We start from the raw sequence: 20,742 nt of genomic DNA, 5'->3' as shown, positions 1-20,742 counted from the left end.
CCCAGCTGTTCAACTAACCCACGCATACAAAACAGTATATTGGTGTTTTGTGTCAACAATTAATGTTCAGCCTTCATAAATTAACCAAATAGCTTTACTATTCAGATGTTAAAAGATGTGACCTGACCTTACCTCACAACAGGGAGCAGTCTCTGATTCCCTTGGTAAGAAAGGAGGAATGATGTCTGATCTTTCTGTCAGAAGCGGCCATACCATGGTTTCCTTAAGCCCTTTCCTCAGCTGCTTGACTTGACGACTTGTTTGTGTTATGACCTACAACGGTGAGACCAAACCAAAACTGAAGTTGGAGTCTGTAAAGTGACACACACTTTAAATGTTAAATATTTAAAGAACATCCACTGTACTAGTAAAAGCATTTTCAAATTATACCCACTTACAAAATCACTACGTTGAACTAAAATTGCTTTCTTTTCTTTCACATAGATTACTTGTCTTCCATATTAGCACAGAAGATAAGCCACTTTAAAACAGTCATGAATAACTATTACCTACAACAATGTAAATAGTAATACAGACATTAACCCAGAAGACAATTATTTTCTCTTACCTAATTTATAGAATTCTTTGCTATGATAAAAAACAGTATTAAAAAAAATCTGTGACTAAACTGATTAAAAAGCTCATTTTTGCCAGACAGACAGACTAACCAAGCAATAATAACATATCGTTACTTACCCTGAACAGCGTTTCGTGGAGTGGAGCTAGCTGTGATAGCGTTAGCATTTGCTAACATTAACACTGTGCGGTTGTGATGAGAACTTGGACCAGGGACCACTTCATCTCCAGTACACTGCTGCAATACGCAGACTGAGGTGAAGACGTTCAATCTAAGCGGTTAGCAAGTTCTCTGAGTAACTCAGAAACAGACTTGTTTCCTGCAGCCATGCCCTTCACAAGAATTGATACACCTGTAACGTTATTCGCGCCCAGTGTTTTGCATTTGTCGGTGCCTTAAGTTTATTTTGAGCTGCATACTGCCGCCAGCTGCATAGGAGACGCATTGCACCATTAAACCTAAATCGACAATTCATGTGCTATTACTTATGTCTGAGTAAAGGAGCAACCAATCACACAACTGGCTCCGCCCTGTCTTTCTTGATTGACAGACAAAGTCATTCTGCTGAAAAGTCGCATTATGAAATAAATAGACCATCGGGAAAAACGGGATTTTGAAATAAAGACTGACTTTGAAAAAAGGTCATTTTGGAATATAAACGGCTGGAAATAAATAAAATGCCTCAGGAATAATCTCTGTTATTGTGAAAAATAATGACCATGAAATAATATTTCACAATAATAAGAAAATTTATATAGCAGAATGCAATATGTTTCACAATAATGAGCATTGTTTTCAAAATGTGTTCCATTATTTCACAATATCATTCTCACATTACATATCTGTGTCTTATTTATTCACATAGTTATTTATTTCATCTTGACCTATTTATTTATTTAATTTTGAACACTTTGGAGTTCCATAAAATGTGACCACATTTCTTTTATAATCTGCTCCCTTTCCTCTGAGAATATAAGCAGGGCTGGACTGAGACAAAAAATTGGCCCGGGCATTTTGACTAGAGACCGGCCCATCAGGCATTATAGGAAAAGCCATAAAGCCTTTGCATGAAAACAACTGCTTTGATGTACACTGATACGAATGTGGCAGGATGAATGTTATCCCTCGGTCCAACCCACTTTCAGCCTGGCACCTTAGGGGGCGCTGGTATAAATAGTGGCCATTTGAGTGTCCCTGGGTCGCTTGCCTGTGATCTCCTTTTCGGTCACCTGACTTCCCCCTTGGTGTGGTAGAGATCATTTGCGGGTTACTCTTCTGAAGTCTCCATCGCGGCTGGTCGTAGCTATAGAAGCCTCCTCTGAGCTATTCTGCTTACGTTCTATGACACGGCTTACTTGGTACGTAATCAACTTTTGTTACGCTCTCTGCCTTCTATTGTTCTTTTATAGTAATTATTTATTATGTTTCGCAGGAAGTGTGGGCCTTAGTTTTGCGCCAAGCTACGCGAACTGAAGTGCTGCTGTTTTGCCTTGCTGTGCTTTTACCGTCTGTTCCCGTTGTGAGATTTCTTTCCCTGCTGCTGTCAGCTTTTACAGTGGACGTCGGCGTGGACAACGGCCATATGCATGCCAGTTATCGGAGTCAGCTGGCGTGCATATTGATTGACTGTTAACTTGTCGTCGTGTGACGGCAAGTTGGAGCAGTACGGCGATTCCGTTTGCTCCAGATTTTAGAGTTTTATCCAGATTGTATGTTGTTTTATTGCTTTTGATTTGAAGTTTGGATTTTTGTTACACCACTGGTGGGAGGCCCTTTTTCTAGCTGTAGATCACCAGTGTGGTCTTGCAGTTGGGTTATCCCCCGGTGCTACACATTAGTTTGTTGTAATATATTAAAATTTTCTTTGTTTCTTTTATTCAGATGCGGAGTGCCGACGTGGAGGAGACTAGGGTGCCTTGGTGGTGGGATCCCTTGAGTGTACACACCCGCCTTGTTTAGTTTATTAGTGTGATAGTGTGTTGCACCTGTGTGTTGGTGTGTTTTCTTTCTTTAGTTTGTGTGTGGCATCCCTGCCCCTCCACTGGTAAGCCTCAGCTCTGAATACCTTTTTAAGCATATTTGTACGTGAATATTTATGATTGTGTTTTTATTTGGTGTTTTAAATAATTATTAATAAATTGTCAATTTGTTTATCATTGAACCTCGTCTCTGGACTGAGTATAGCGAACCTAGGCGCCTTTTCGGTGATTTAGTGTTATTTCCAGTATTCTCTGGGCGGAATTCCCAGGGTGGTGTTGTCTCTTTTAAAAAAAGAAAAACTGTGAAGAGTATTTATTTTATTTCTACCCCGTCTCGCCACAAACTTGGCGTTGTCGACAGGATATACTCTTTAACACAGAGACGTGTGTTCTTTTTTTGTTGTCTGGTGTAACGTAAACTGTTTTTTATTTTATTTTGTACAGAATAAAGGCAAAGCAGCAGCTACTTTGGTGTGGGGTTTCACAGCTGTGTTACAGAGATGGAGGAAGAGTTACAGGAACTCAGGGACTTGATTGCGCAGCTGAAAGCAGACAATGAGAGGCTGCGCCAGGAGAGGGCTGTTGGGTCAGGTACTAGTGCTACACCTTCTACTTCAACTGCATCATCTGTTAACCCCCCAACGGCTGGTGTCTCTGTAGCAGAGAGACTAGTTTTTGTGCCCCGTGACAGAAAATGCCCTATGTTTAGAGGAAAATCAGGTATAGGGTTGAATGAATGGTTGGAGGAAATAGAAGGTTGTGCTAGAGCACGTCATTTGTCTTTGGCTGATAAAGCATTTTTCCTGTTTGACCACCTAGAAGGGGAAGCACGTGAGGAGATCAAATATCGCTCTAGTGCAGAGAGGACTGATCCTGCTAAGATAATTACTATATTGCAAGAACTTTATGGCTGTTCAGACTCCTATGTAGCATTGCAGGAAGCTTTCTTCTCTAGAAAACAGCAGGAAAGTGAGACACTGCAAGAGTTTTCCCTCGCTCTCTTGGGTCTTATGGAAAAAGTTAAATCGAGTGCCCCCAATGGCATGCCCAATGCTGACGTTTTATTAAGAGATCAATTTGTTGAACAGGTCTTAGATAGTACCTTGCGGCGGGAGTTAAAGCAGCTAGTAAGGAGGCAGCCAACACTGACATTGCTGGAGATTAGAGGGGAAGCTATTAGGTGGGAACGTGAAGGGTTGCCTAGTGGCGTTAGGCATAGAAGCAGTTCTGTCCCTTCTGTTTATGGCATTCAGTATGGGGTCCATAGCGGTCCTTCAGGAATAGCCCAGTCTACCCATTTGTCTGAGATGAGCGAGATGAAGGAATTGTTAAAGTGCCAGCAGGAGCAACTTAATCAGCTCACTCAGAGCATTGCTCGATTGCAGGGCCCCCATCGAATGCCTCGCTCAGGACGGGGCGATTCCATTATATGCCGTCGTTGTCAGCAACCTGGACATTTTGCTCGGGAGTGTGATGGGGAACACGTTCCTCGTTCCCGGCCTCCTTCGCAGGCCCCTCTGCATAATCGCAGGCACTCTCCTTTAAATACGGCTTTGGAAAACTAGCACCCTCCGTATTGCCGAGCCACAGTTCGGGTGGGGTGTCTATTGGCTCAAGGGTTGCTTCTAATGGTCCAGAGGCAGTCTCCAAATTAATTTCATCCTGTCCTCATATAGATGTGGACATGGGCGGTATAAAAGTACCTTGTTTGGTTGATACGGGGTCCATGGTCTCCACCATTACTGAAAGTTTTTTCCGCCAGCATTTTGAGTCCTGGGGTCAAGAGCGTCTCCAAGCTTGTCATTGGTTGCAGCTTAAAGCGGCTAATGGGTTGTCCATTCCTTACCTTGGCTATATCGAGCTAAGTGTAGAGCTCTGTGACAAGTTTCTTCCACAGTGTGGTGTGTTGATCGTTAAAGATCCTCCAGGTGCAGGACCTTCCACGGTTCCGGGTGTATTGGGGATGAATGTCATTCGGAAGTGTTACCACGAGCTTTTTGGGCAACACGGTGAAGCATTGTTTAGTTTGGGCTTTGTCACAGAGGCCCCTAAACCCCTTGTGCAGGCGCTGCAAGAGTGCCATGACGTTAGTATAAGAGCCCCACTGGAATTGTCTGGCCATGTGAGAGTGAGGGGTAAGCGAGCATGTTGCATTCCGGGTGGTGTAATGAAAGTAGTGGCCGCCACCTGTTCTGAGCAATATTCAGGTGCCACCGTGTTATTTGAACCTACTGATGTTAACTTGCCTGCTGGACTTTTAGTTGGTTCGAGTGGTTAGAGGTACTGCATACATACCAGTTGTTAATGTGGGGACTACGGCGGTCTTGCTTTACCCCAGGACCGTTATAGGGACCCTGGAAGATGTTCATGTGGTCAGTTTGCCCGCTGGTGTGACAGAAATACCCCCTAATGTAGCCACAATGGCATCTCACACCGCCACTCCTACTGTGCAGGATCAGATGGAAGGGATTGATTTGTCTAAACTGTCAGCGGAGGAACGGGGACAGGTGAGGTCTCTCCTTAAGAAATACAGCTCTGTCTTTTCTGCTCATGACACTGATTTGGCTTGCACTAACTTGATCTCCCATGACATTCCACTCTTAGATGATATCCCCGTGCGGCAGCGCTATAGGCGTATCCCCCCCTTCAGAGTACGAGGTTGTGAAAGAGCATATTAACCAGTTATTAGGGGCCAAGGTGATTAGAGAGAGTAGCAGCCCCTATGCTTCTCCCATTGTGCTCGTTAAGAAAAAGGATGGCAGCCCGCACATGTGTGTTGACTATCGGCAATTGAACAACAAGACAAGGAAAGATGCATTCCCCCTGCCGCGCATTGAAGAATCCTTAGATGCGCTGACTGGTGCCCGTTGGTTTTCCACCATGGATTTAGCAAGTGGCTATAATCAGGTCCCAGTTACGGAAGAGGATAGGCCCAAGACTGCCTTCTGTACTCCTTTCGGCCTATTTGAGTGGAACCGAATGCCATTTGGGCTCTGTAATGCCCCTAGCACCTTCCAGAGACTAATGCAACGCCTTTTCGGTGATCAACAGTGCCAGTCTCTGCTTCTCTATCTTGATGACATTGTAATCTTTTCATCAACAGTACAGCAACATCTTGAGCGGCTGGATGTGATGCTAGGTCGGCTTCAGCAGGAGGGTTTAAAAGCAAAGCTTGCCAAATGTGCCTTTTTCCAGCGGGAGGTTCGCTACTTAGGCCATGTCATCTCCGATCAAGGTGTCTCCACGGACCCTAGCAAGGTGGAAGTGGTGGCTAACTGGCAGCCTCCTAAGACTGTCTCGGAACTACGCTCCTTTCTTGGGTTTGCCAGCTATTATCGCCGTTTTGTAGAGGGTTTTGCCAAGTTGGCGGCACCTCTGCATAGACTGGTGGCAGAGTGGGGAGGCAGAAAATCAAAGAAGAGGTCAGAGCATGGTGTCGCGGAGAACTGGACTGCAGAGTGTGCTCAAAGTTTTGAGACATTAAAGACTAAACTGACAACAGCACCAGTGCTTGCTTATGCAGATTTCTCTTTGCCTTTTATTTTAGAAGTGGATGCCAGCCATGCCGGCCTAGGGGCAGTGCTTTCCCAGGAGCAAGGGGGTAAGGTGAGGCCAATAGCCTATGCCAGTCGGGGTTTGAGGCCCACTGAGCGCAATATGCTAAATTATAGCTCAATGAAGCTGGAGTTTTTGGCACTTAAGTGGGCCATGACTGAGAAATTTAGAGAGTACTTGTTGGGCCACAAGTGTATTGTTTACACCGACAACAATCCTCTTAGTCACTTGTCTTCTGCTAAACTTGGGGCTACTGAACAGCGCTGGGCAGCTCAGCTCGCTTCGTTTGACTTCGACTTAAAGTACAGGTCAGGAAGGAGTAATAAGAATGCAGACGCTTTATCTCGCCAGCATCCACCTGATCCTCAGGAGATTAAAGCCATGGTTCCTGGTACAGCCTTGCCTGGACCTCTTCAACAAGCCTTGCGGCTGGGACCAGCTGAGGTATCACAAGCTGCCATTACAGTTTTGCCCCATCTCACTACTCCTGATCTTCATACCCTCCAACAGGCCGACCCAGTGATAAAAGAGATCTTGGTGTTCTGGAGACGGAAGCAGCGACCCAGCTTTGAGGAGCGGCAGCAGCTTGCTCCACTTGCTCTGGTGCTGCTACGACAATGGGATCGTCTGATTGAAAGGGAAGGAGTTCTGTATCGTCAGGTTCATCGTCCGGACGGTGCCGAGGTGGTACTTCAGCTTTTGCTGCCTAGTGCACTAATTGAGCAGGTGTTGACTCATGTTCATCAGGAGCACGGCCATCAAGGTGTGGAAAGGACTCTAGCACTTCTCCGCTCACGGTGCTACTGGCCAGGTATGTCTGCTGAGGTAGCTCGTTGGTGTCAGAGATGTGAACGTTGCCAAATTGCAAAAGACACCCAACCAGCAGCTCAAAGTTTCATGGGACATCTGTTGGCTTCTCGACCAAATGAAATCTTGGCCATTGATTACACCTTGCTCGAACCTTCCCGGAATGGGCTGGAGAACGTTTTGGTGATGACTGATGTTTTCAGCAAGTATACATTGGCTGTCGTGACCAATGCGCTGCTACAGTGGCCCAGGTTCTCGTGACTGAGTGGTTTTCGAAGTTTGGTGTACCAGCGCGTATCCATTCCGATTAGGGTCGTAACTTTGAAAGCTCCCTGATCCAGCAGCTCTGCAGGTTTTATGGTATTGAGAAGTCCCACACTACTCCTTATCATCCGGCTGGAAATGGTCAGTGCGAACGTTTTAATAGGACTTTGCACAATTTGTTGCGGACCCTGCCAGTATCCAGAAAAAGAGACTGGAATGTATGTTTGCCCCAGTTACTCTACTGTTATAATACCACTCCCCATCAGGCTACTGGGGAAACTCCATTTTTATTGATGTTTGGGCAAGAACCCAGGTTGCCAGTGGACTTTCTGTTGGGCAGAGTACCGGACCCCATCAGTGGAGATGTGCACGAGTGGATTCAGGAGCATCAAGCCCGGCTACAGGTTGTACATGAAGGAGCCAAGGAACGATTGCAATTGGCTGCCGACCGCAGAAAGAGGCACCACAATAAAAAGGTGAAAGAGGCACCATTGAACGACGGCCAGTTGGTGTTCCTGCGCGATTTGAGTGGAAGAGGGAGATGTAAAATCCAAGATCGATGGAAACCAGTGGTATATAGAATCCTGAGGGCACCTAAAGGAGGTGGGGCAGTATATACCATTGCACCTGCAGATGATCCCAGCAGCGTGAAGCATGTTCATCGTACCTTGTTGAAGGCTGTGGTAACGGCAGCTACACCATCAGAAGGGCCTGCTCCAAGCAGTAGCCCACATGGCCCAGAAATATCCTCCCCAGAACCAGGACATGACTCATCAAGTGACAGTGACCTGTTATTCCTGAGCATAGGAGCTCCTCAAGTAAATGTTTCACCATCTTACAGCCCAGTGGCAGTGATTCCAAGTAGCCTTGAGTTGTTGCTCCCGCCAGAAGACCGAACATTCGATGTCCCAGCCACTTGTACAGTTACTCCGAGTGTAGCACCAGTTCCATCTAGCTCTCTTCCTGCTCCCTCTACGAGTTCTGATACAAGAAATGTGGTGGTGCGAAAAACAACCCGGTCCACAGCTGGCCAGCATTCAAACATCCATCGTCTCCCAAGACCAACAGGGGAGGTGGCACAAGGGGCTGCTAACTCTATTTCTGAGCTTAGGGTACATGCTGTCTCTGCATCTTTTAGGCCTTGGGACTAATCTGGGTGTCTTTGTAATTCATCGTCGGGGCGACGATGCAAGAAGGAGGGGTAGAATGTGGCAGGATGAATGTTATCCCTCGGTCCAACCCACTTTCAGCCTGGCACCTTAGGGGGCGCTGGTATAAATAGTACCCATTTGAGTGTCCCTGGGTCGCTTGCCTGTGATCTCCTTTTCGGTCACCTGACTTCCCCCTTGGTGTGGTAGAGATCATTTGCGGGTTACTCTTCTGAAGTCTCCATCGCGGCTGGTCGTAGCTATAGAAGCCTCCTCTGAGCTATTCTGCTTACGTTCTATGACACGGCTTACTTGGTACGTAATCAACTTTTGTTACGCTCTCTGCCTTCTATTGTTCTTTTATAGTAATTATTTATTATGTTTCGCAGGAAGTGTGGGCCTTAGTTTTGCGCCAAGCTACGCGAACTGAAGTGCTGCTGTTTTGCCTTGCTGTGCTTTTACCGTCTGTTCCCGTTGTGAGATTTCTTTCCCTGCTGCTGTCAGCTTTTACAGTGGACGTCGGCGTGGACAACGGCCATATGCATGCCAGTTATCGGAGTCAGCTGGCGTGCATATTGATTGACTGTTAACTTGTCGTCGTGTGACGGCAAGTTGGAGCAGTACGGCGATTCCGTTTGCTCCAGATTTTAGAGTTTTATCCAGATTGTATGTTGTTTTATTGCTTTTGATTTGTAGTTTGGATTTTTGTTACACCACTGGTGGGAGGCCCTTTTTCTAGCTGTAGATCACCAGTGTGGTCTTGCAGTTGGGTTATCCCCCGGTGCTACACATTAGTTTGTTGTAATATATTAAAATTTTCTTTGTTTCTTTTATTCAGATGCGGAGTGCCGACGTGGAGGAGACTAGGGTGCCTTGGTGGTGGGATCCCTTGAGTGTACACACCCGCCTTGTTTAGTTTATTAGTGTGATAGTGTGTTGCACCTGTGTGTTGGTGTGTTTTCTTTCTTTAGTTTGTGTGAGGCATCCCTGCCTCTCCACTGGTAAGCCTCGGCTCTGAATACCTTTTTAAGCATATTTGTACGTGAATATTTATGATTGTGTTTTTATTTGGTGTTTTAAATAATTATTAATAAATTGTCAATTTGTTTATCATTGAACCTCGTCTCTGGACTGAGTATAGCGAACCTAGGCGCCTTTTCGGTGATTTAGTGTTATTTCCAGTATTCTCTGGGCGGAATTCCCAGGGTGGTGTTGTCTCTTTTAAAAAAAGAAAAACTGTGAAGAGTATTTATTTTATTTCTACCCCGTCTCGCCACACATATATACCAACAAGGCAATCTAATGAACGTAAACCTACACCATCCTCCCTATTCTGGATTTTAAACAGTACATAGCGGAAACAAAAAGACTGCTTGGTAGAGTTAACCTCCTGAACTATCTACAACACATGGTAGAAACCTGAAATTAAGACCAAGAACACTAGAGGTGAGACATGATCATTAATTAATATTAAAATTAATAAATGACAGATTTAGTGATATTTTCATAAACTATTTATTTACCAAAACAATACAAAACAGCATGGTAGCACAATATATTTTTTTAACACAACAAGGAGACAGAGAAAGAAAGGTGAGAAAGAAGAATAAGAATAACACTTAATTGAGTTTTTGATGGCATTTTACACACAGTACTAATACAGTATCTAGAAAATATGGGAAAATACTGGCATCATATACAGTACTTACTTCTGAAGAAATTATATGGGAACCTGAAAAACAGGACACAAGTGAAAGGACAAAGAACAGTGAATGGCAATTGATGGACTTGCTCAGATGATCACAGTACTGGTCGTTGTGTCCTTGGGCAAGACACTTTACCCTACCGCCTACTGGTGTTGGCCAGAGGGGCCGATGGCGCGATATGGCAGCCTCGCCTCTGTCAGTCTGCCCCAGGGCAGCTGTGGCTACAACCGTAGCTGCCTCCACCAGTGTGTGAATGTGAGAGTGAATGAATAGCGCTTTGGGTGCCTTGAAAAGCGCTATATAAATCCAATCCATTATTATCATTATTATTATCATTATTATTATTATTAACTGTAGCCCTGCTGTCAAATTTAAGTAGACGGGTGCTGAGGTTTTGAAATGCATTACTTGGAAGAGAAACTGTTCTGACCTGGCTAAACTTCCTGGGGTCCAACCATGCCAAATCCGCAAGAAGAGGGCCATGTATGACAAATCGTCTGTGGATTGCTTGAATAACTGTCCAGGATGATGTTGTGCACTTTCACCTCATATGATTTCTCAGCATTGATTTGCAACTCATCTTCAGGCATCTCTCTGGCCTTTTCTCTTCTTGGCTCTCTTTTCAGGTAGTTCAGCCTCCACTTCCATGTCTGTGTTGTTCTCCCTCTCCTCTAGTTTTTGATTTGTCTGTTTCACAAATGTGTCTGCAGCTGCCTTCACAGTTGGAAAGTCCCTGGCGATACTTTTGAGGCTATCTTGTGCGGCAGTCACCACATGATGGGCAGAGATAATGTCCATCCCCTTTGACTGGAGGTACTTCGACAGAGAAGTTGTTGCTCAAACACTCTAAGAAATATCTGTGCTGTTAACACAGTTTCATGCTTCAAGAGACACTCTTTAAAGCCTCGTGCTTTGGCACGAACAGCTGGCTTTTCTTTTTCCCTCTTTTCAATGGCTTCCAGCGTCAGCACTACATCAACGAAGAGGCCATCATCTGGTTTTCCAAAATGTCCAAAGAGTTTTTGGAGGGCATCATGCTTGGCCCACCACCGTGTCTCACCTATTGGACTGAGGCGTCTGTGTCTTGTCTCTTGGGTTTGCTTCTCCCACAGATTAACCCTGTGATAGGACTCCTTGATGAACACAGCTATGTCATTAAGTAAATTAAAGAGTGATCCACTTTCAATGACACTTTGTGTTGTGTCAGCAAGCACAAGATTAAGTATGTGTGCATAGCACCACACATGCACTTGAGTTGGAGACTGGGCAGTCATAAGTGCTGAAAAGCCTTTGTACTGGCCCTGCATATTTGAAGCACCATGTGTTGCATTCCCAATGCACATGGCCTTGTCTAGATTCAGATGCTCTAAAACTCCGGAAAGCAAGTTTACAAAGTACTGCCCCGTGGATGCTTCGCACCTCACTATGGAGACAAGCCTCTCCTGCACAGCCTCAGTAACACACCTGATGATTACTGAACACTGATCATAACCTGTGATGTCTTGGGTTGTGTCTAGCTGAACAGAAAACACCCCAGCTGTCACAATCAGCAGGGCTGACTGTGTGTAGAGTGAAGGGTGGACCCAAATGCAGACGGAAACAAAATGTGAAACATGACTTGAATAACAGAAAACGAGCCATTTATTGAGGCTGGCAAAATAACTGTAAACAAAAGGCAAAATGCAAGGCTAACAAACTAAACTGGGTGAGCTAAATTAACTTAAAAACCTACAACAGGAACATGGACTTGACATGAGGAAACTTGACGCAACTTCTTGGCTTGCAAACAAAGCAGACGATCTGACAATGACACACTGAAAACACAGGACTTAAATACACAGGAGGTGATTAGGGGAAGTGGGAACACATGGAGGAACAGCTGACTGACATGAACCTAATGACAGGACAGGGGAAGTGAAACTAAATACAATGAACAAAGAACACACGACTCCTTCAAAATAAAACAGGAAACACTGAAACTAGACATGACAACACAAGCTTAACAGACCTAACACGTGATGAACGATACAAGAACTCAAACATAGAAACCAAGGAAACAATAAATAATAACTGCCTTTCCTTAACTAAAGCTAAATAGGAATGACACAAACTAATCACATATCTAAAATGAGACAAATACAAAATGAACTCAGAGCGCTGGGTCAGAGACCCAGCCTGTGACACCAGCTTTCTGGACATCACTGGCGATGCTCTCTTGAATGAGATGGCCAAGTGCATCAATCACTGAGTTAACAGTTGTTTTGGAGAGTAGGGTGATGAGAGATCCTCTACCTCTTGATCCACTGGTCTGATGCAACTTCTTGCTTTTTTCAATGCAGTCATTCAAATGTTCTCCAAGGCACATATCATACTTGCCTATCAGTTCCAGAAAGTTACCATGATCGATGGTGTTATCACCCAAAGTGTATGCAGCCTCATTCTCCACATGCCTATAGCTGAGTCCCCTCTTCCCAAGTACTTTGATCACATCCACTATACGCTCTAAAACTTGCCGTCTCTTTTTCACTTGTGCTCTGTGAGCTGACTGCCAGCAAACAAGCTCCTGATGTTGCCTTTTGAGCACCTTGAGAAAAAAGCTTCAGCACAGGTCTGGTGTGTAGTGCTCTTTTCATGCTCCTCTGTGTGCAGATGTATATGTCGCCAGTCACTCATGCCTGTTATAAATCATCAGAATACTTTATTGATCCCTGGGGGAAATTATTTGTGTGCTGGTGTCAGTCCGCCTTGCAAATGCCAGACACACAAAGCTGAACAATAAATGGTGTTCTTTGCCACTTCTGTTGGTGCCATCTTTACAGCTGAACACCCTCATCACAACTGCACTGCTGCTGTTCTGCTGTGGTTGGTAATCTAAGAAGGCCTGTAATATGGCAGGTTCAGGGCTAGCAAAGTAATCTATGCCCTGGCTCTCACTCTCCTGCTCTTCCAACTCTCTCTCTTGCTCTTCTGTATGTCCCTGCTGCTCCGTCTCTCTCTGCTGCTCTTCTGTCTCCTCTGTCACAGACTTCTCCACTTTTGATGATAAATCAGCCTGGTGCAACATGTAAGGATTGGCACAATTTGTTAAGATTTTGAAGAGTTTGAGAAACCAACCATAAGCATAAAATAAAATTCACTATCAGTAACTTCATAGCACCCGCCCAGCACTATAGAAACTCCGTCATGCTAGCTAGTACGCAGTACGAGTTATTCTAAGCGACTGTAAAAACTCAGCACAACGAAAATAAACTACAACTAAACTTGGTTTATATCTGACCCAGATAGACTGCAGGTCATAACTTCTTACCTGAAGTTCAGTTCACCTGACAGTCAGACCGGCGGCCGCCTCGGGGCTCTCCTCCTGCCTCACCTTTCCCTCATCCACCTGCTGGCCTCCACCACTTGCTGATGTTGCTAAATCTGTGGAATCTCTGCCATAGCTACCGCCAAACAATTCAATTATTTTTACACATTTGGCAGCGTCTGCCTGAAGGGCTTGTTTCTTTTTGGCCCTAATTTTTTCTTCACCTCCTTTCCTTTTTTTGTTCTCCATTTTCTTTAGTTCGTCTATAAGATTGCTAAACAAGGGGGAGGGTGCATCCGACCTCCTCGGCTGTAATTGGTCCAGCCCAGAGTCAATCATGACCAATTGGCCAATCCAGCACCTTTCATTATTTATACCCTTCCAAAAAAAAAATTAAAAATCCATCGGCCCATAAAAACAAAAAATCGCCAGCGGCCCGCCGGGCAAATGCCTGGTATGCCCGATGGCCAGTCCAGCTATGAATACAAGTCATTCCAATACAATACATGATGCCATCTTCTTCACCTACATATGACTTGAGGGTACATCCATTTTCTTCCAAAACAAAGATATGAACCACGTGGCCTGCAGGAGTCCAGAGTCAATCAGTTTTAGCTGTCTGGAGCTAAAAACACAGTTCTCTCGATCCAATATGCACATTTTTGCAATGATCTTAGAGTTTATATAATTGATTTCCAGTAATGCTGTAATATTGGACAGCTACATACACGGTTAAACTTTCTGTCTAAACATTTACTACAGCTATATGGGATGACAGGGGACCAGTGGTTCAGTTTGACTGGGGTTATGTAAGTTCTCATCAACCACTTATATCAGAGGAGTTTCATCCTTGTATTAATTGATTACCTTTGGGCTTTTAAACATGCAGTTTCCCAGTCCGCCTCCTGTACAACTTATCAGTAGTGAGTTCCTTATCATGTGTTGTGGGTGGCTGTAGCTCAGGTGGCAGAGCAGGTCAGCCACTAATCAGAAGGTTGATGGTTCGATCCCAGGCTGCCTCCTGGCTGCATGCCAAATATCCTTGGGCAAGATACTAACCCCATGTCTATGGAATGCCAGGACTGCCATAATGAATTAATTAAATACACCATTAAATAATTAATTAAATGTGTCAATAATAAATTGGAATTAATTAAATAAATAGTTATGACACATGTAAGTAATTACTTAATTACACATTTAATTAATTATTTATGTATTTCACATTTCATAAGTCACAAGATGGCGCCAGTGTTCACGGCAAGCCGTCTCCTCCGTTTTTGTTTGTTGTTTATTGTCCTTCTCTCTATGTGCTGCCCTGATGTCTCCACGTTACTTGTCTATGATCGCCAAACTCTTTTGAATCTCCGGCCTTTGGACTACCAGACACAAGATTTTAAATGGAGATCTGACGATCCTCCTCCGCTTTCGAAGGACTTTCCTGATTACCTCCGCCACTTACCATCTACCTTCTCTCAAAGGAAATGTTCACGGAGACGGGGTAAACGTGGCGGCATCCGTGTTCGTATCAAGGCCCTTTTAAAGTCCTATGTTGCAATAAATGATCGCTATTCTACAAACATTTTGTCATGTATTTCTGCCCTCCGAGACCATGCTAACTTCACACTGTTCTGTCATCGCTGGATTCGCCCTGTCGGACCTTATGGTTACCTGGACCTCCCAGCTGATCTTCCACCCGGTCGGTGCTGGGTGCGGTCCTCCAGAGGAGGCCTGAATCTCGGCAACCTTCGCCTGCTGCGGCGTTCTCCTACCAGTAACAGTGTGACCACTCTCCGTATGGCCTTATTAAATACAAGGTCACTGACGAATAAGACTTTTATTTTAAATGACCTTATTCTATCGTCGGGACTGGATTTCTTATTCCTGACGGAAACTTGGCTTCGCCCCGGCGAACTTTTTCCCTTCTCGGAGCTGCTCCCACCTGACTATGCTTTTATTAGCTCACCCCGGACCACTGGAAGAGGTGGAGGGCTAGCTTCAGTTTTTAAAAACAAACTTCGATGTCGGCAGCTGCCACCTGTTCTGTACCGCAGTTTCGAGGTGCAGTTATTGGAAGTGAACTGCGTCCCCTCCATCCTCTGCGCTGTGGTGTATCGTCCCCCGAAACTTATTAAGGATTTTCTTCCAGAATTTGCTGATCTACTGGGGAGCCTAGTGCCACGTTATGACCGTATATTAATTGTTGGTGACTTCAACATTCATGTTTGCTGTGAGGACAGTTCGCTAGCTAAGGATTTCCTCGCTCTTATTAGCACCCTCAATCTCACCCAGTGGGTAAGTGAACCAACTCACACTAAAGGTCATATACTTGATTTGGTCTTATGGTCTGGATATTTGCATCACGGACATAGAGGACTTTGGGATTTCAGATCACTTTCCGGTTTTGTTTAATACTGTAGCGAGCGATGTGGATTTGAACAGTGATGGCCCTGTGCGGCAATCGCGCACAATTAACTCCCAGTCAATCGCCCACTTCATTGATGCTTTCCTTGACTCTCCCCTCTCTGATGCTAACTGTAATGGGGTTTTATCAGCGGATGAGCTTGCTAACCTCTTTTATACTACATGCGCTGACATCCTTAATTCTGTGGCACCTCTGAGAATTAAACGTGCCAAATCCTCACAACCCTGGCTAAATGATACTACTCGCGCCCTTAGGCGTGAATGTCATCGTGCTGAAAGAAAATGGAGGAAAGACAAACTCCACGTCTCTCTGGACATCCTCCATAATTGTCTATCTAAGTATCAAAAGTCTGTTAAAGCTGCCAAATCTGCCTTTTTGTCTAGCATTATTATGACTAATAGCCACAACCCCCGAGCACTTTTTAATACTTTTAATTCTGTGATAAACCCTCGCACTACCACTTATAGGGATGCCTCCCCTGCTCTTTGTGATAAATTCTTAAAGTATTTCTCTGATAAAATCTCAGCTCTAAGGGCTTCTCATCCATCTCATCCATCATCAGTTTTAGACCCAGTTCCAGCTCCTGAATGCTTGACTGTCTTTCAACAGTTTGAGCCAGTGTCTTATTCTGCTTTAAAAGATATAATTGATCATCTCAAAATCTCTGGTTCCCCGCATGATATTCTTCCTTCTCGTTTCTTTAAGGAAGCTTTACATGTTATTGGTCCTTGTATCTTATCTCTGCTGAATGCATCATTGTCATCAGGTTGTGTACCGTCTGTCTTTAAGCATGCTGTTGTGCAACCTATTATGAAAAAGAAAAATCTTGACCCTAATGCTCTCACTAACTACAGGCCGATCTCTAAACTCCCTTTTATTTCCAAAATATTGGAAAAGGTAATTCTAAAACAACTTCAGGCCTTTTTAGATGCAAATGGTATTAATGAAAAGTTTCAGTCTGGTTTTAAACCTCGCCACAGCACAGAGACAGCCTTACTTAGAGTTTTTAATGATCTTCTTTTAACTGTTGATTCTGGATATTCTGTGGTCTTAGTTTTACTTGACTTGTCTGCTGCTTTTGACACGGTTAATCACAACATTCTTCTATCAAGATTGGAACATGTTGTTGGTCTCAAAGGTACGGTTTTATCTTGGTTTAAATCCTATCTCTCAGAGAGGTCGTTCTCTGTTGCTATGGGGCAACACTCCTCGGCTTCTGCCCCTATTTATTGTGGTGTGCCTCAAGGGTCCGTGCTCGGTCCTGCTCTTTTCTCTTTGTACATGTTGCCGTTGGGATTAATTTTTAGAAAACACAACATCTCCTTTCACTGTTATGCCGATGATATCCAGATTTATTTACCTTTGAAATCTGATGTGACTGCTTCTTTGCAACCTCTGTTCAACTGTTTGCATGAAGTAAAAATTTGGTTATCACATAATTTTCTTACATTGAACGAGAATAAGACCGAAATCATAGTCTTTGGTAGTCACACTCCGCTAGACCAGTTAGTTGATGCCCTAGGCCCTCTCGCTAGCTATCTTTCGTCCACTGTAAGAAACCTCGGAGTGTTCCTGGATGGCTCTTTTAAACTCGAGAAACAGGTGTCCACTGTGGTAAAAAACAGCTTTTACCAGTTGCGTCAGATTTCCAAAGCAAAGCCTTTCCTTCCTTTAAAGGACCTTGAAACGCTTATCCACGCATTTATTACATCCAGATTGGACTACTGTAACTCCCTCTACTCGGGCCTCCAACACTCCTCTCTTTGCCGGCTCCAGTTAATTCAAAATGCAGCGGCACGTCTTTTAACAGGTACGAGAATTTATGAACACATAACTCCAATTTTAGCCAAATTACATTGGCTCCCTGTTAAATATCGTATAGATTTTAAAATTCTTTTGTTCACTTTTAATATTTTGAATAATTTAGCGCCCAGTTATCTTTCTGATTTACTCCATTCATACAATCCCAACAGGGCACTTAGATCATCCAACCACAGGCTCCTAGCACAACCTAGGACTCGAATCAAGTCGAGAGGCGACCGGGCCTTTGCATCCGTGGCACCCAGACTCTGGAATAACCTCCCCGTTCATATTCGCACTGCCGAGTCTATCCAGTCTTTTAAATTACGTCTTAAAACTTATTTTTTTACTTTGGCTTTTGATTCTGTCTAGTTGGCTGTTTTAGCTTGTTGCGTTGTTACCTATTGTTTGTTGTCCTCTTCTATTGTTTGTTTTAACTGTCTCATGTTTTTATTGACTGTGAAGCACTATGGTCAACACTGTTGTTTTTAATATGTGCTATATAAATAAATTTTGATTTGATTTGATTTTAATTAATTATTGACACATTTAATTAATTATTGACACATTTAATTAATTATTTAATGATATGTTTATTTATTTCATTTTGGCAGTCCTGACGCCTGGCTCTCATCATGAAATAATTTTATCTGTCAGCCTCACCCATCAAACTCAGGAGGCGGGGTTAACGCTGCCCATGCAGCTTCTCTAACATTTGATTGGTTGCCGTGCAAAGTAAGTCAAAACAGGTCGATCCTAGATAATCGATTGCTTGTGTAGACTTGGGGCAGCCAGGTATCCCAGAATGCAGATCAAATCACAGGCAGCAATGGTGGTGGTGTAGTTTTAAAATACCCCGTTTTTCTGTCACCAGCTACACTTTTAACAGTGTTTTAGCCGCGACTGTCGCGCCGTATGTCTGGTCAGGTTGTCAACATAGAACATGTTTGCAAAAGTGCTCAGATGTTTTCAGAGATTTCACTAGCTCTGCTAACAATTAGCATGCAGAGTGCACCGAGGGGGTACGTTAACCGGTTTGTTTACATATTCCACTCTCCGTGTTCCACATGTTGCATTCGCAGATTCTCATTTTCACCGAACGATCGTCTCTTTCCGCCTGGTCTTGTGTCTCTGTGCTTCTGTAACATAAAGAACGAGCTGACATTTTTCTCACGAAACCAGCGATCAGCTCAACAGACCCTCAGTTTACCTGCATGCATCCTCCTCCTCATCTGTCAGCTGTTTAACACCTGCTGCTAATTCAAGAAACACGCCTAGTTACCTGGTGATAGTCACAGTTTAACTGGGCAGCCGGTGCTCGATATAACGCAATGTCAGCGCATTTTTCTGCACAAGATAAGTAAATATAGTGTTTTCCCCGAGCGCAGAGCTGCTGGAGCTTGTTTCCTTACAGAGCACTTTATAGGCGAACAGCTTCATCAGCGGCTGATGTCCAATCACCAGCACACAGCTTTCAAACCTCAGCTGAGTTTTAGCTCTCAGTGGTTAAACGCTGGACTTCATTCACTCAGGTTCTGTCTGTCGGGTCACGTTTACTTCGCTGTTTTATTTACAACTGAGCAATTCGGTTTGGCTGAGGTTAAAGTTACGTTTCATAACTGCATAGTTTCACAGACGTTTAATGGTTCACTGGCACATGTGTTAGACTGAACTATCATCTAAATATCATCTGTTTTTTAATAGTTATTCAACTGTATTCTAAGCACCAGCTGTCTGTTAGAATGTGATTTTTTTCTCTCTCTGTTGGCAGAGGTATAAAAATGCGCAGGAAAATCTGACGTGCATGGCAAACTTCACCGACGATATTTAGGGAGGAATAAACACACGTCAAACATAAATGAACCATTTGTCTGTCTCCATAATTGAGAGAATTTTCTCTTCTTATGTCAACACTCTCTCTCTCTTTTTTTTTTTTTTTTGCTTTTTCGGTCATGTTATGTTTACCTGTCAAAGGCTTGTTACAAACTATGAAACACATTGTGCAGACTTCTGGATGTTAGAAGAAAACTAATACTGCTCATGAATGAGACTAAAGGCAGGAAGGTGTCCTTTAAGACTAAACATGTTAATAGGACCTCCCTGTTTATATCATAGTTTATGATATAGCACGTGTATTTCAGTAATAGCCTGCTGAGGCCACTATACGTGCTGGCCTCATATCAAATGTGAAGGCAGACTGAGTCTATGTTTGATGTTTGCTTTATATCTAATCTTCCTTTTCAAACATTTAAACAGCAGCGAGTCTGCAGCTGAGGGAATACAAACTCAAACTGTTGGAACAGGTTTGCTCGTTTCTTGGATTCATTTGGTGATTTATTAAATGTATAACTGTTATTCTAATCTGCTGCTGAGTCTCTTACACTTTTCTTTATGCTGTATATTTTCACGTCTCTGGAATAGTTGGCAGTTAGATAGTCAGCTGGGAAACTTTGTGTTAACTCATGGAGCTGAGGATATCGTGGATATGCTGACCTCGCTGCGTGGTGTACAGAGCGAGGTCAGCATGATTAATATTCACAATAAAAATATTAGCCGAACATCATGAAGTCTGTATGTGTTTCATAGTGTCGAACAACCTTTGTACAGTTAAAGCCAGCAGTTACTACATGACGGAAACACCAACGTTATCTCTTTTATGTGTTTATACACAGGTCACGCTGATTACTGAACAAAAACCCAAAGATCAGATGTTGAACAGATTTATTTGCTCTCTCTCCTCCTTAAACATGTTTTTAATCTGTTGAACTTATCAGAAAAGAGGCAGATGAAGTGACTGAAATGGTGCTTGTTAAAACACTGGCTTTGGGATTTGTATAAAAAGTTTAACCCATCTGAGAAAATTATTTCCACATCCATCCGTTCTTGGGAGAACATTACATAAATATGACCATTCTATTCTGTCAAAGACCTGACGAGCATCCAGTGATAATAAAGCTGTATCCTTAGCATCAAATTTCTCATGAACCCTTCTTATGTTGTGAAACCCTTGACGTTCTAGTACAAAGCCATTTTAATCATTATGAACTAAATGTGTGATACTAATCTTCTTGCTAAAACTTTACAAAGTATTTCAGTGTCCAAACCCGTCTGACTTATTGGTCTACATGATGAGGTTTCAAAGTAACCATTGCCTGTCTCAGAGTGAGAGCCTCATTT

The sequence above is a fragment of the Copadichromis virginalis genome, linkage group LG10, assembly GCF_057382275.1.
Source record: "Copadichromis virginalis isolate Kocher_CV1m ecotype Utaka linkage group LG10, C_Virginalis_male_GT1.1, whole genome shotgun sequence".
NCBI lineage: Eukaryota > Metazoa > Chordata > Actinopteri > Cichliformes > Cichlidae > Copadichromis > Copadichromis virginalis.
This window is presented reverse-complemented; position numbering follows the sequence as displayed.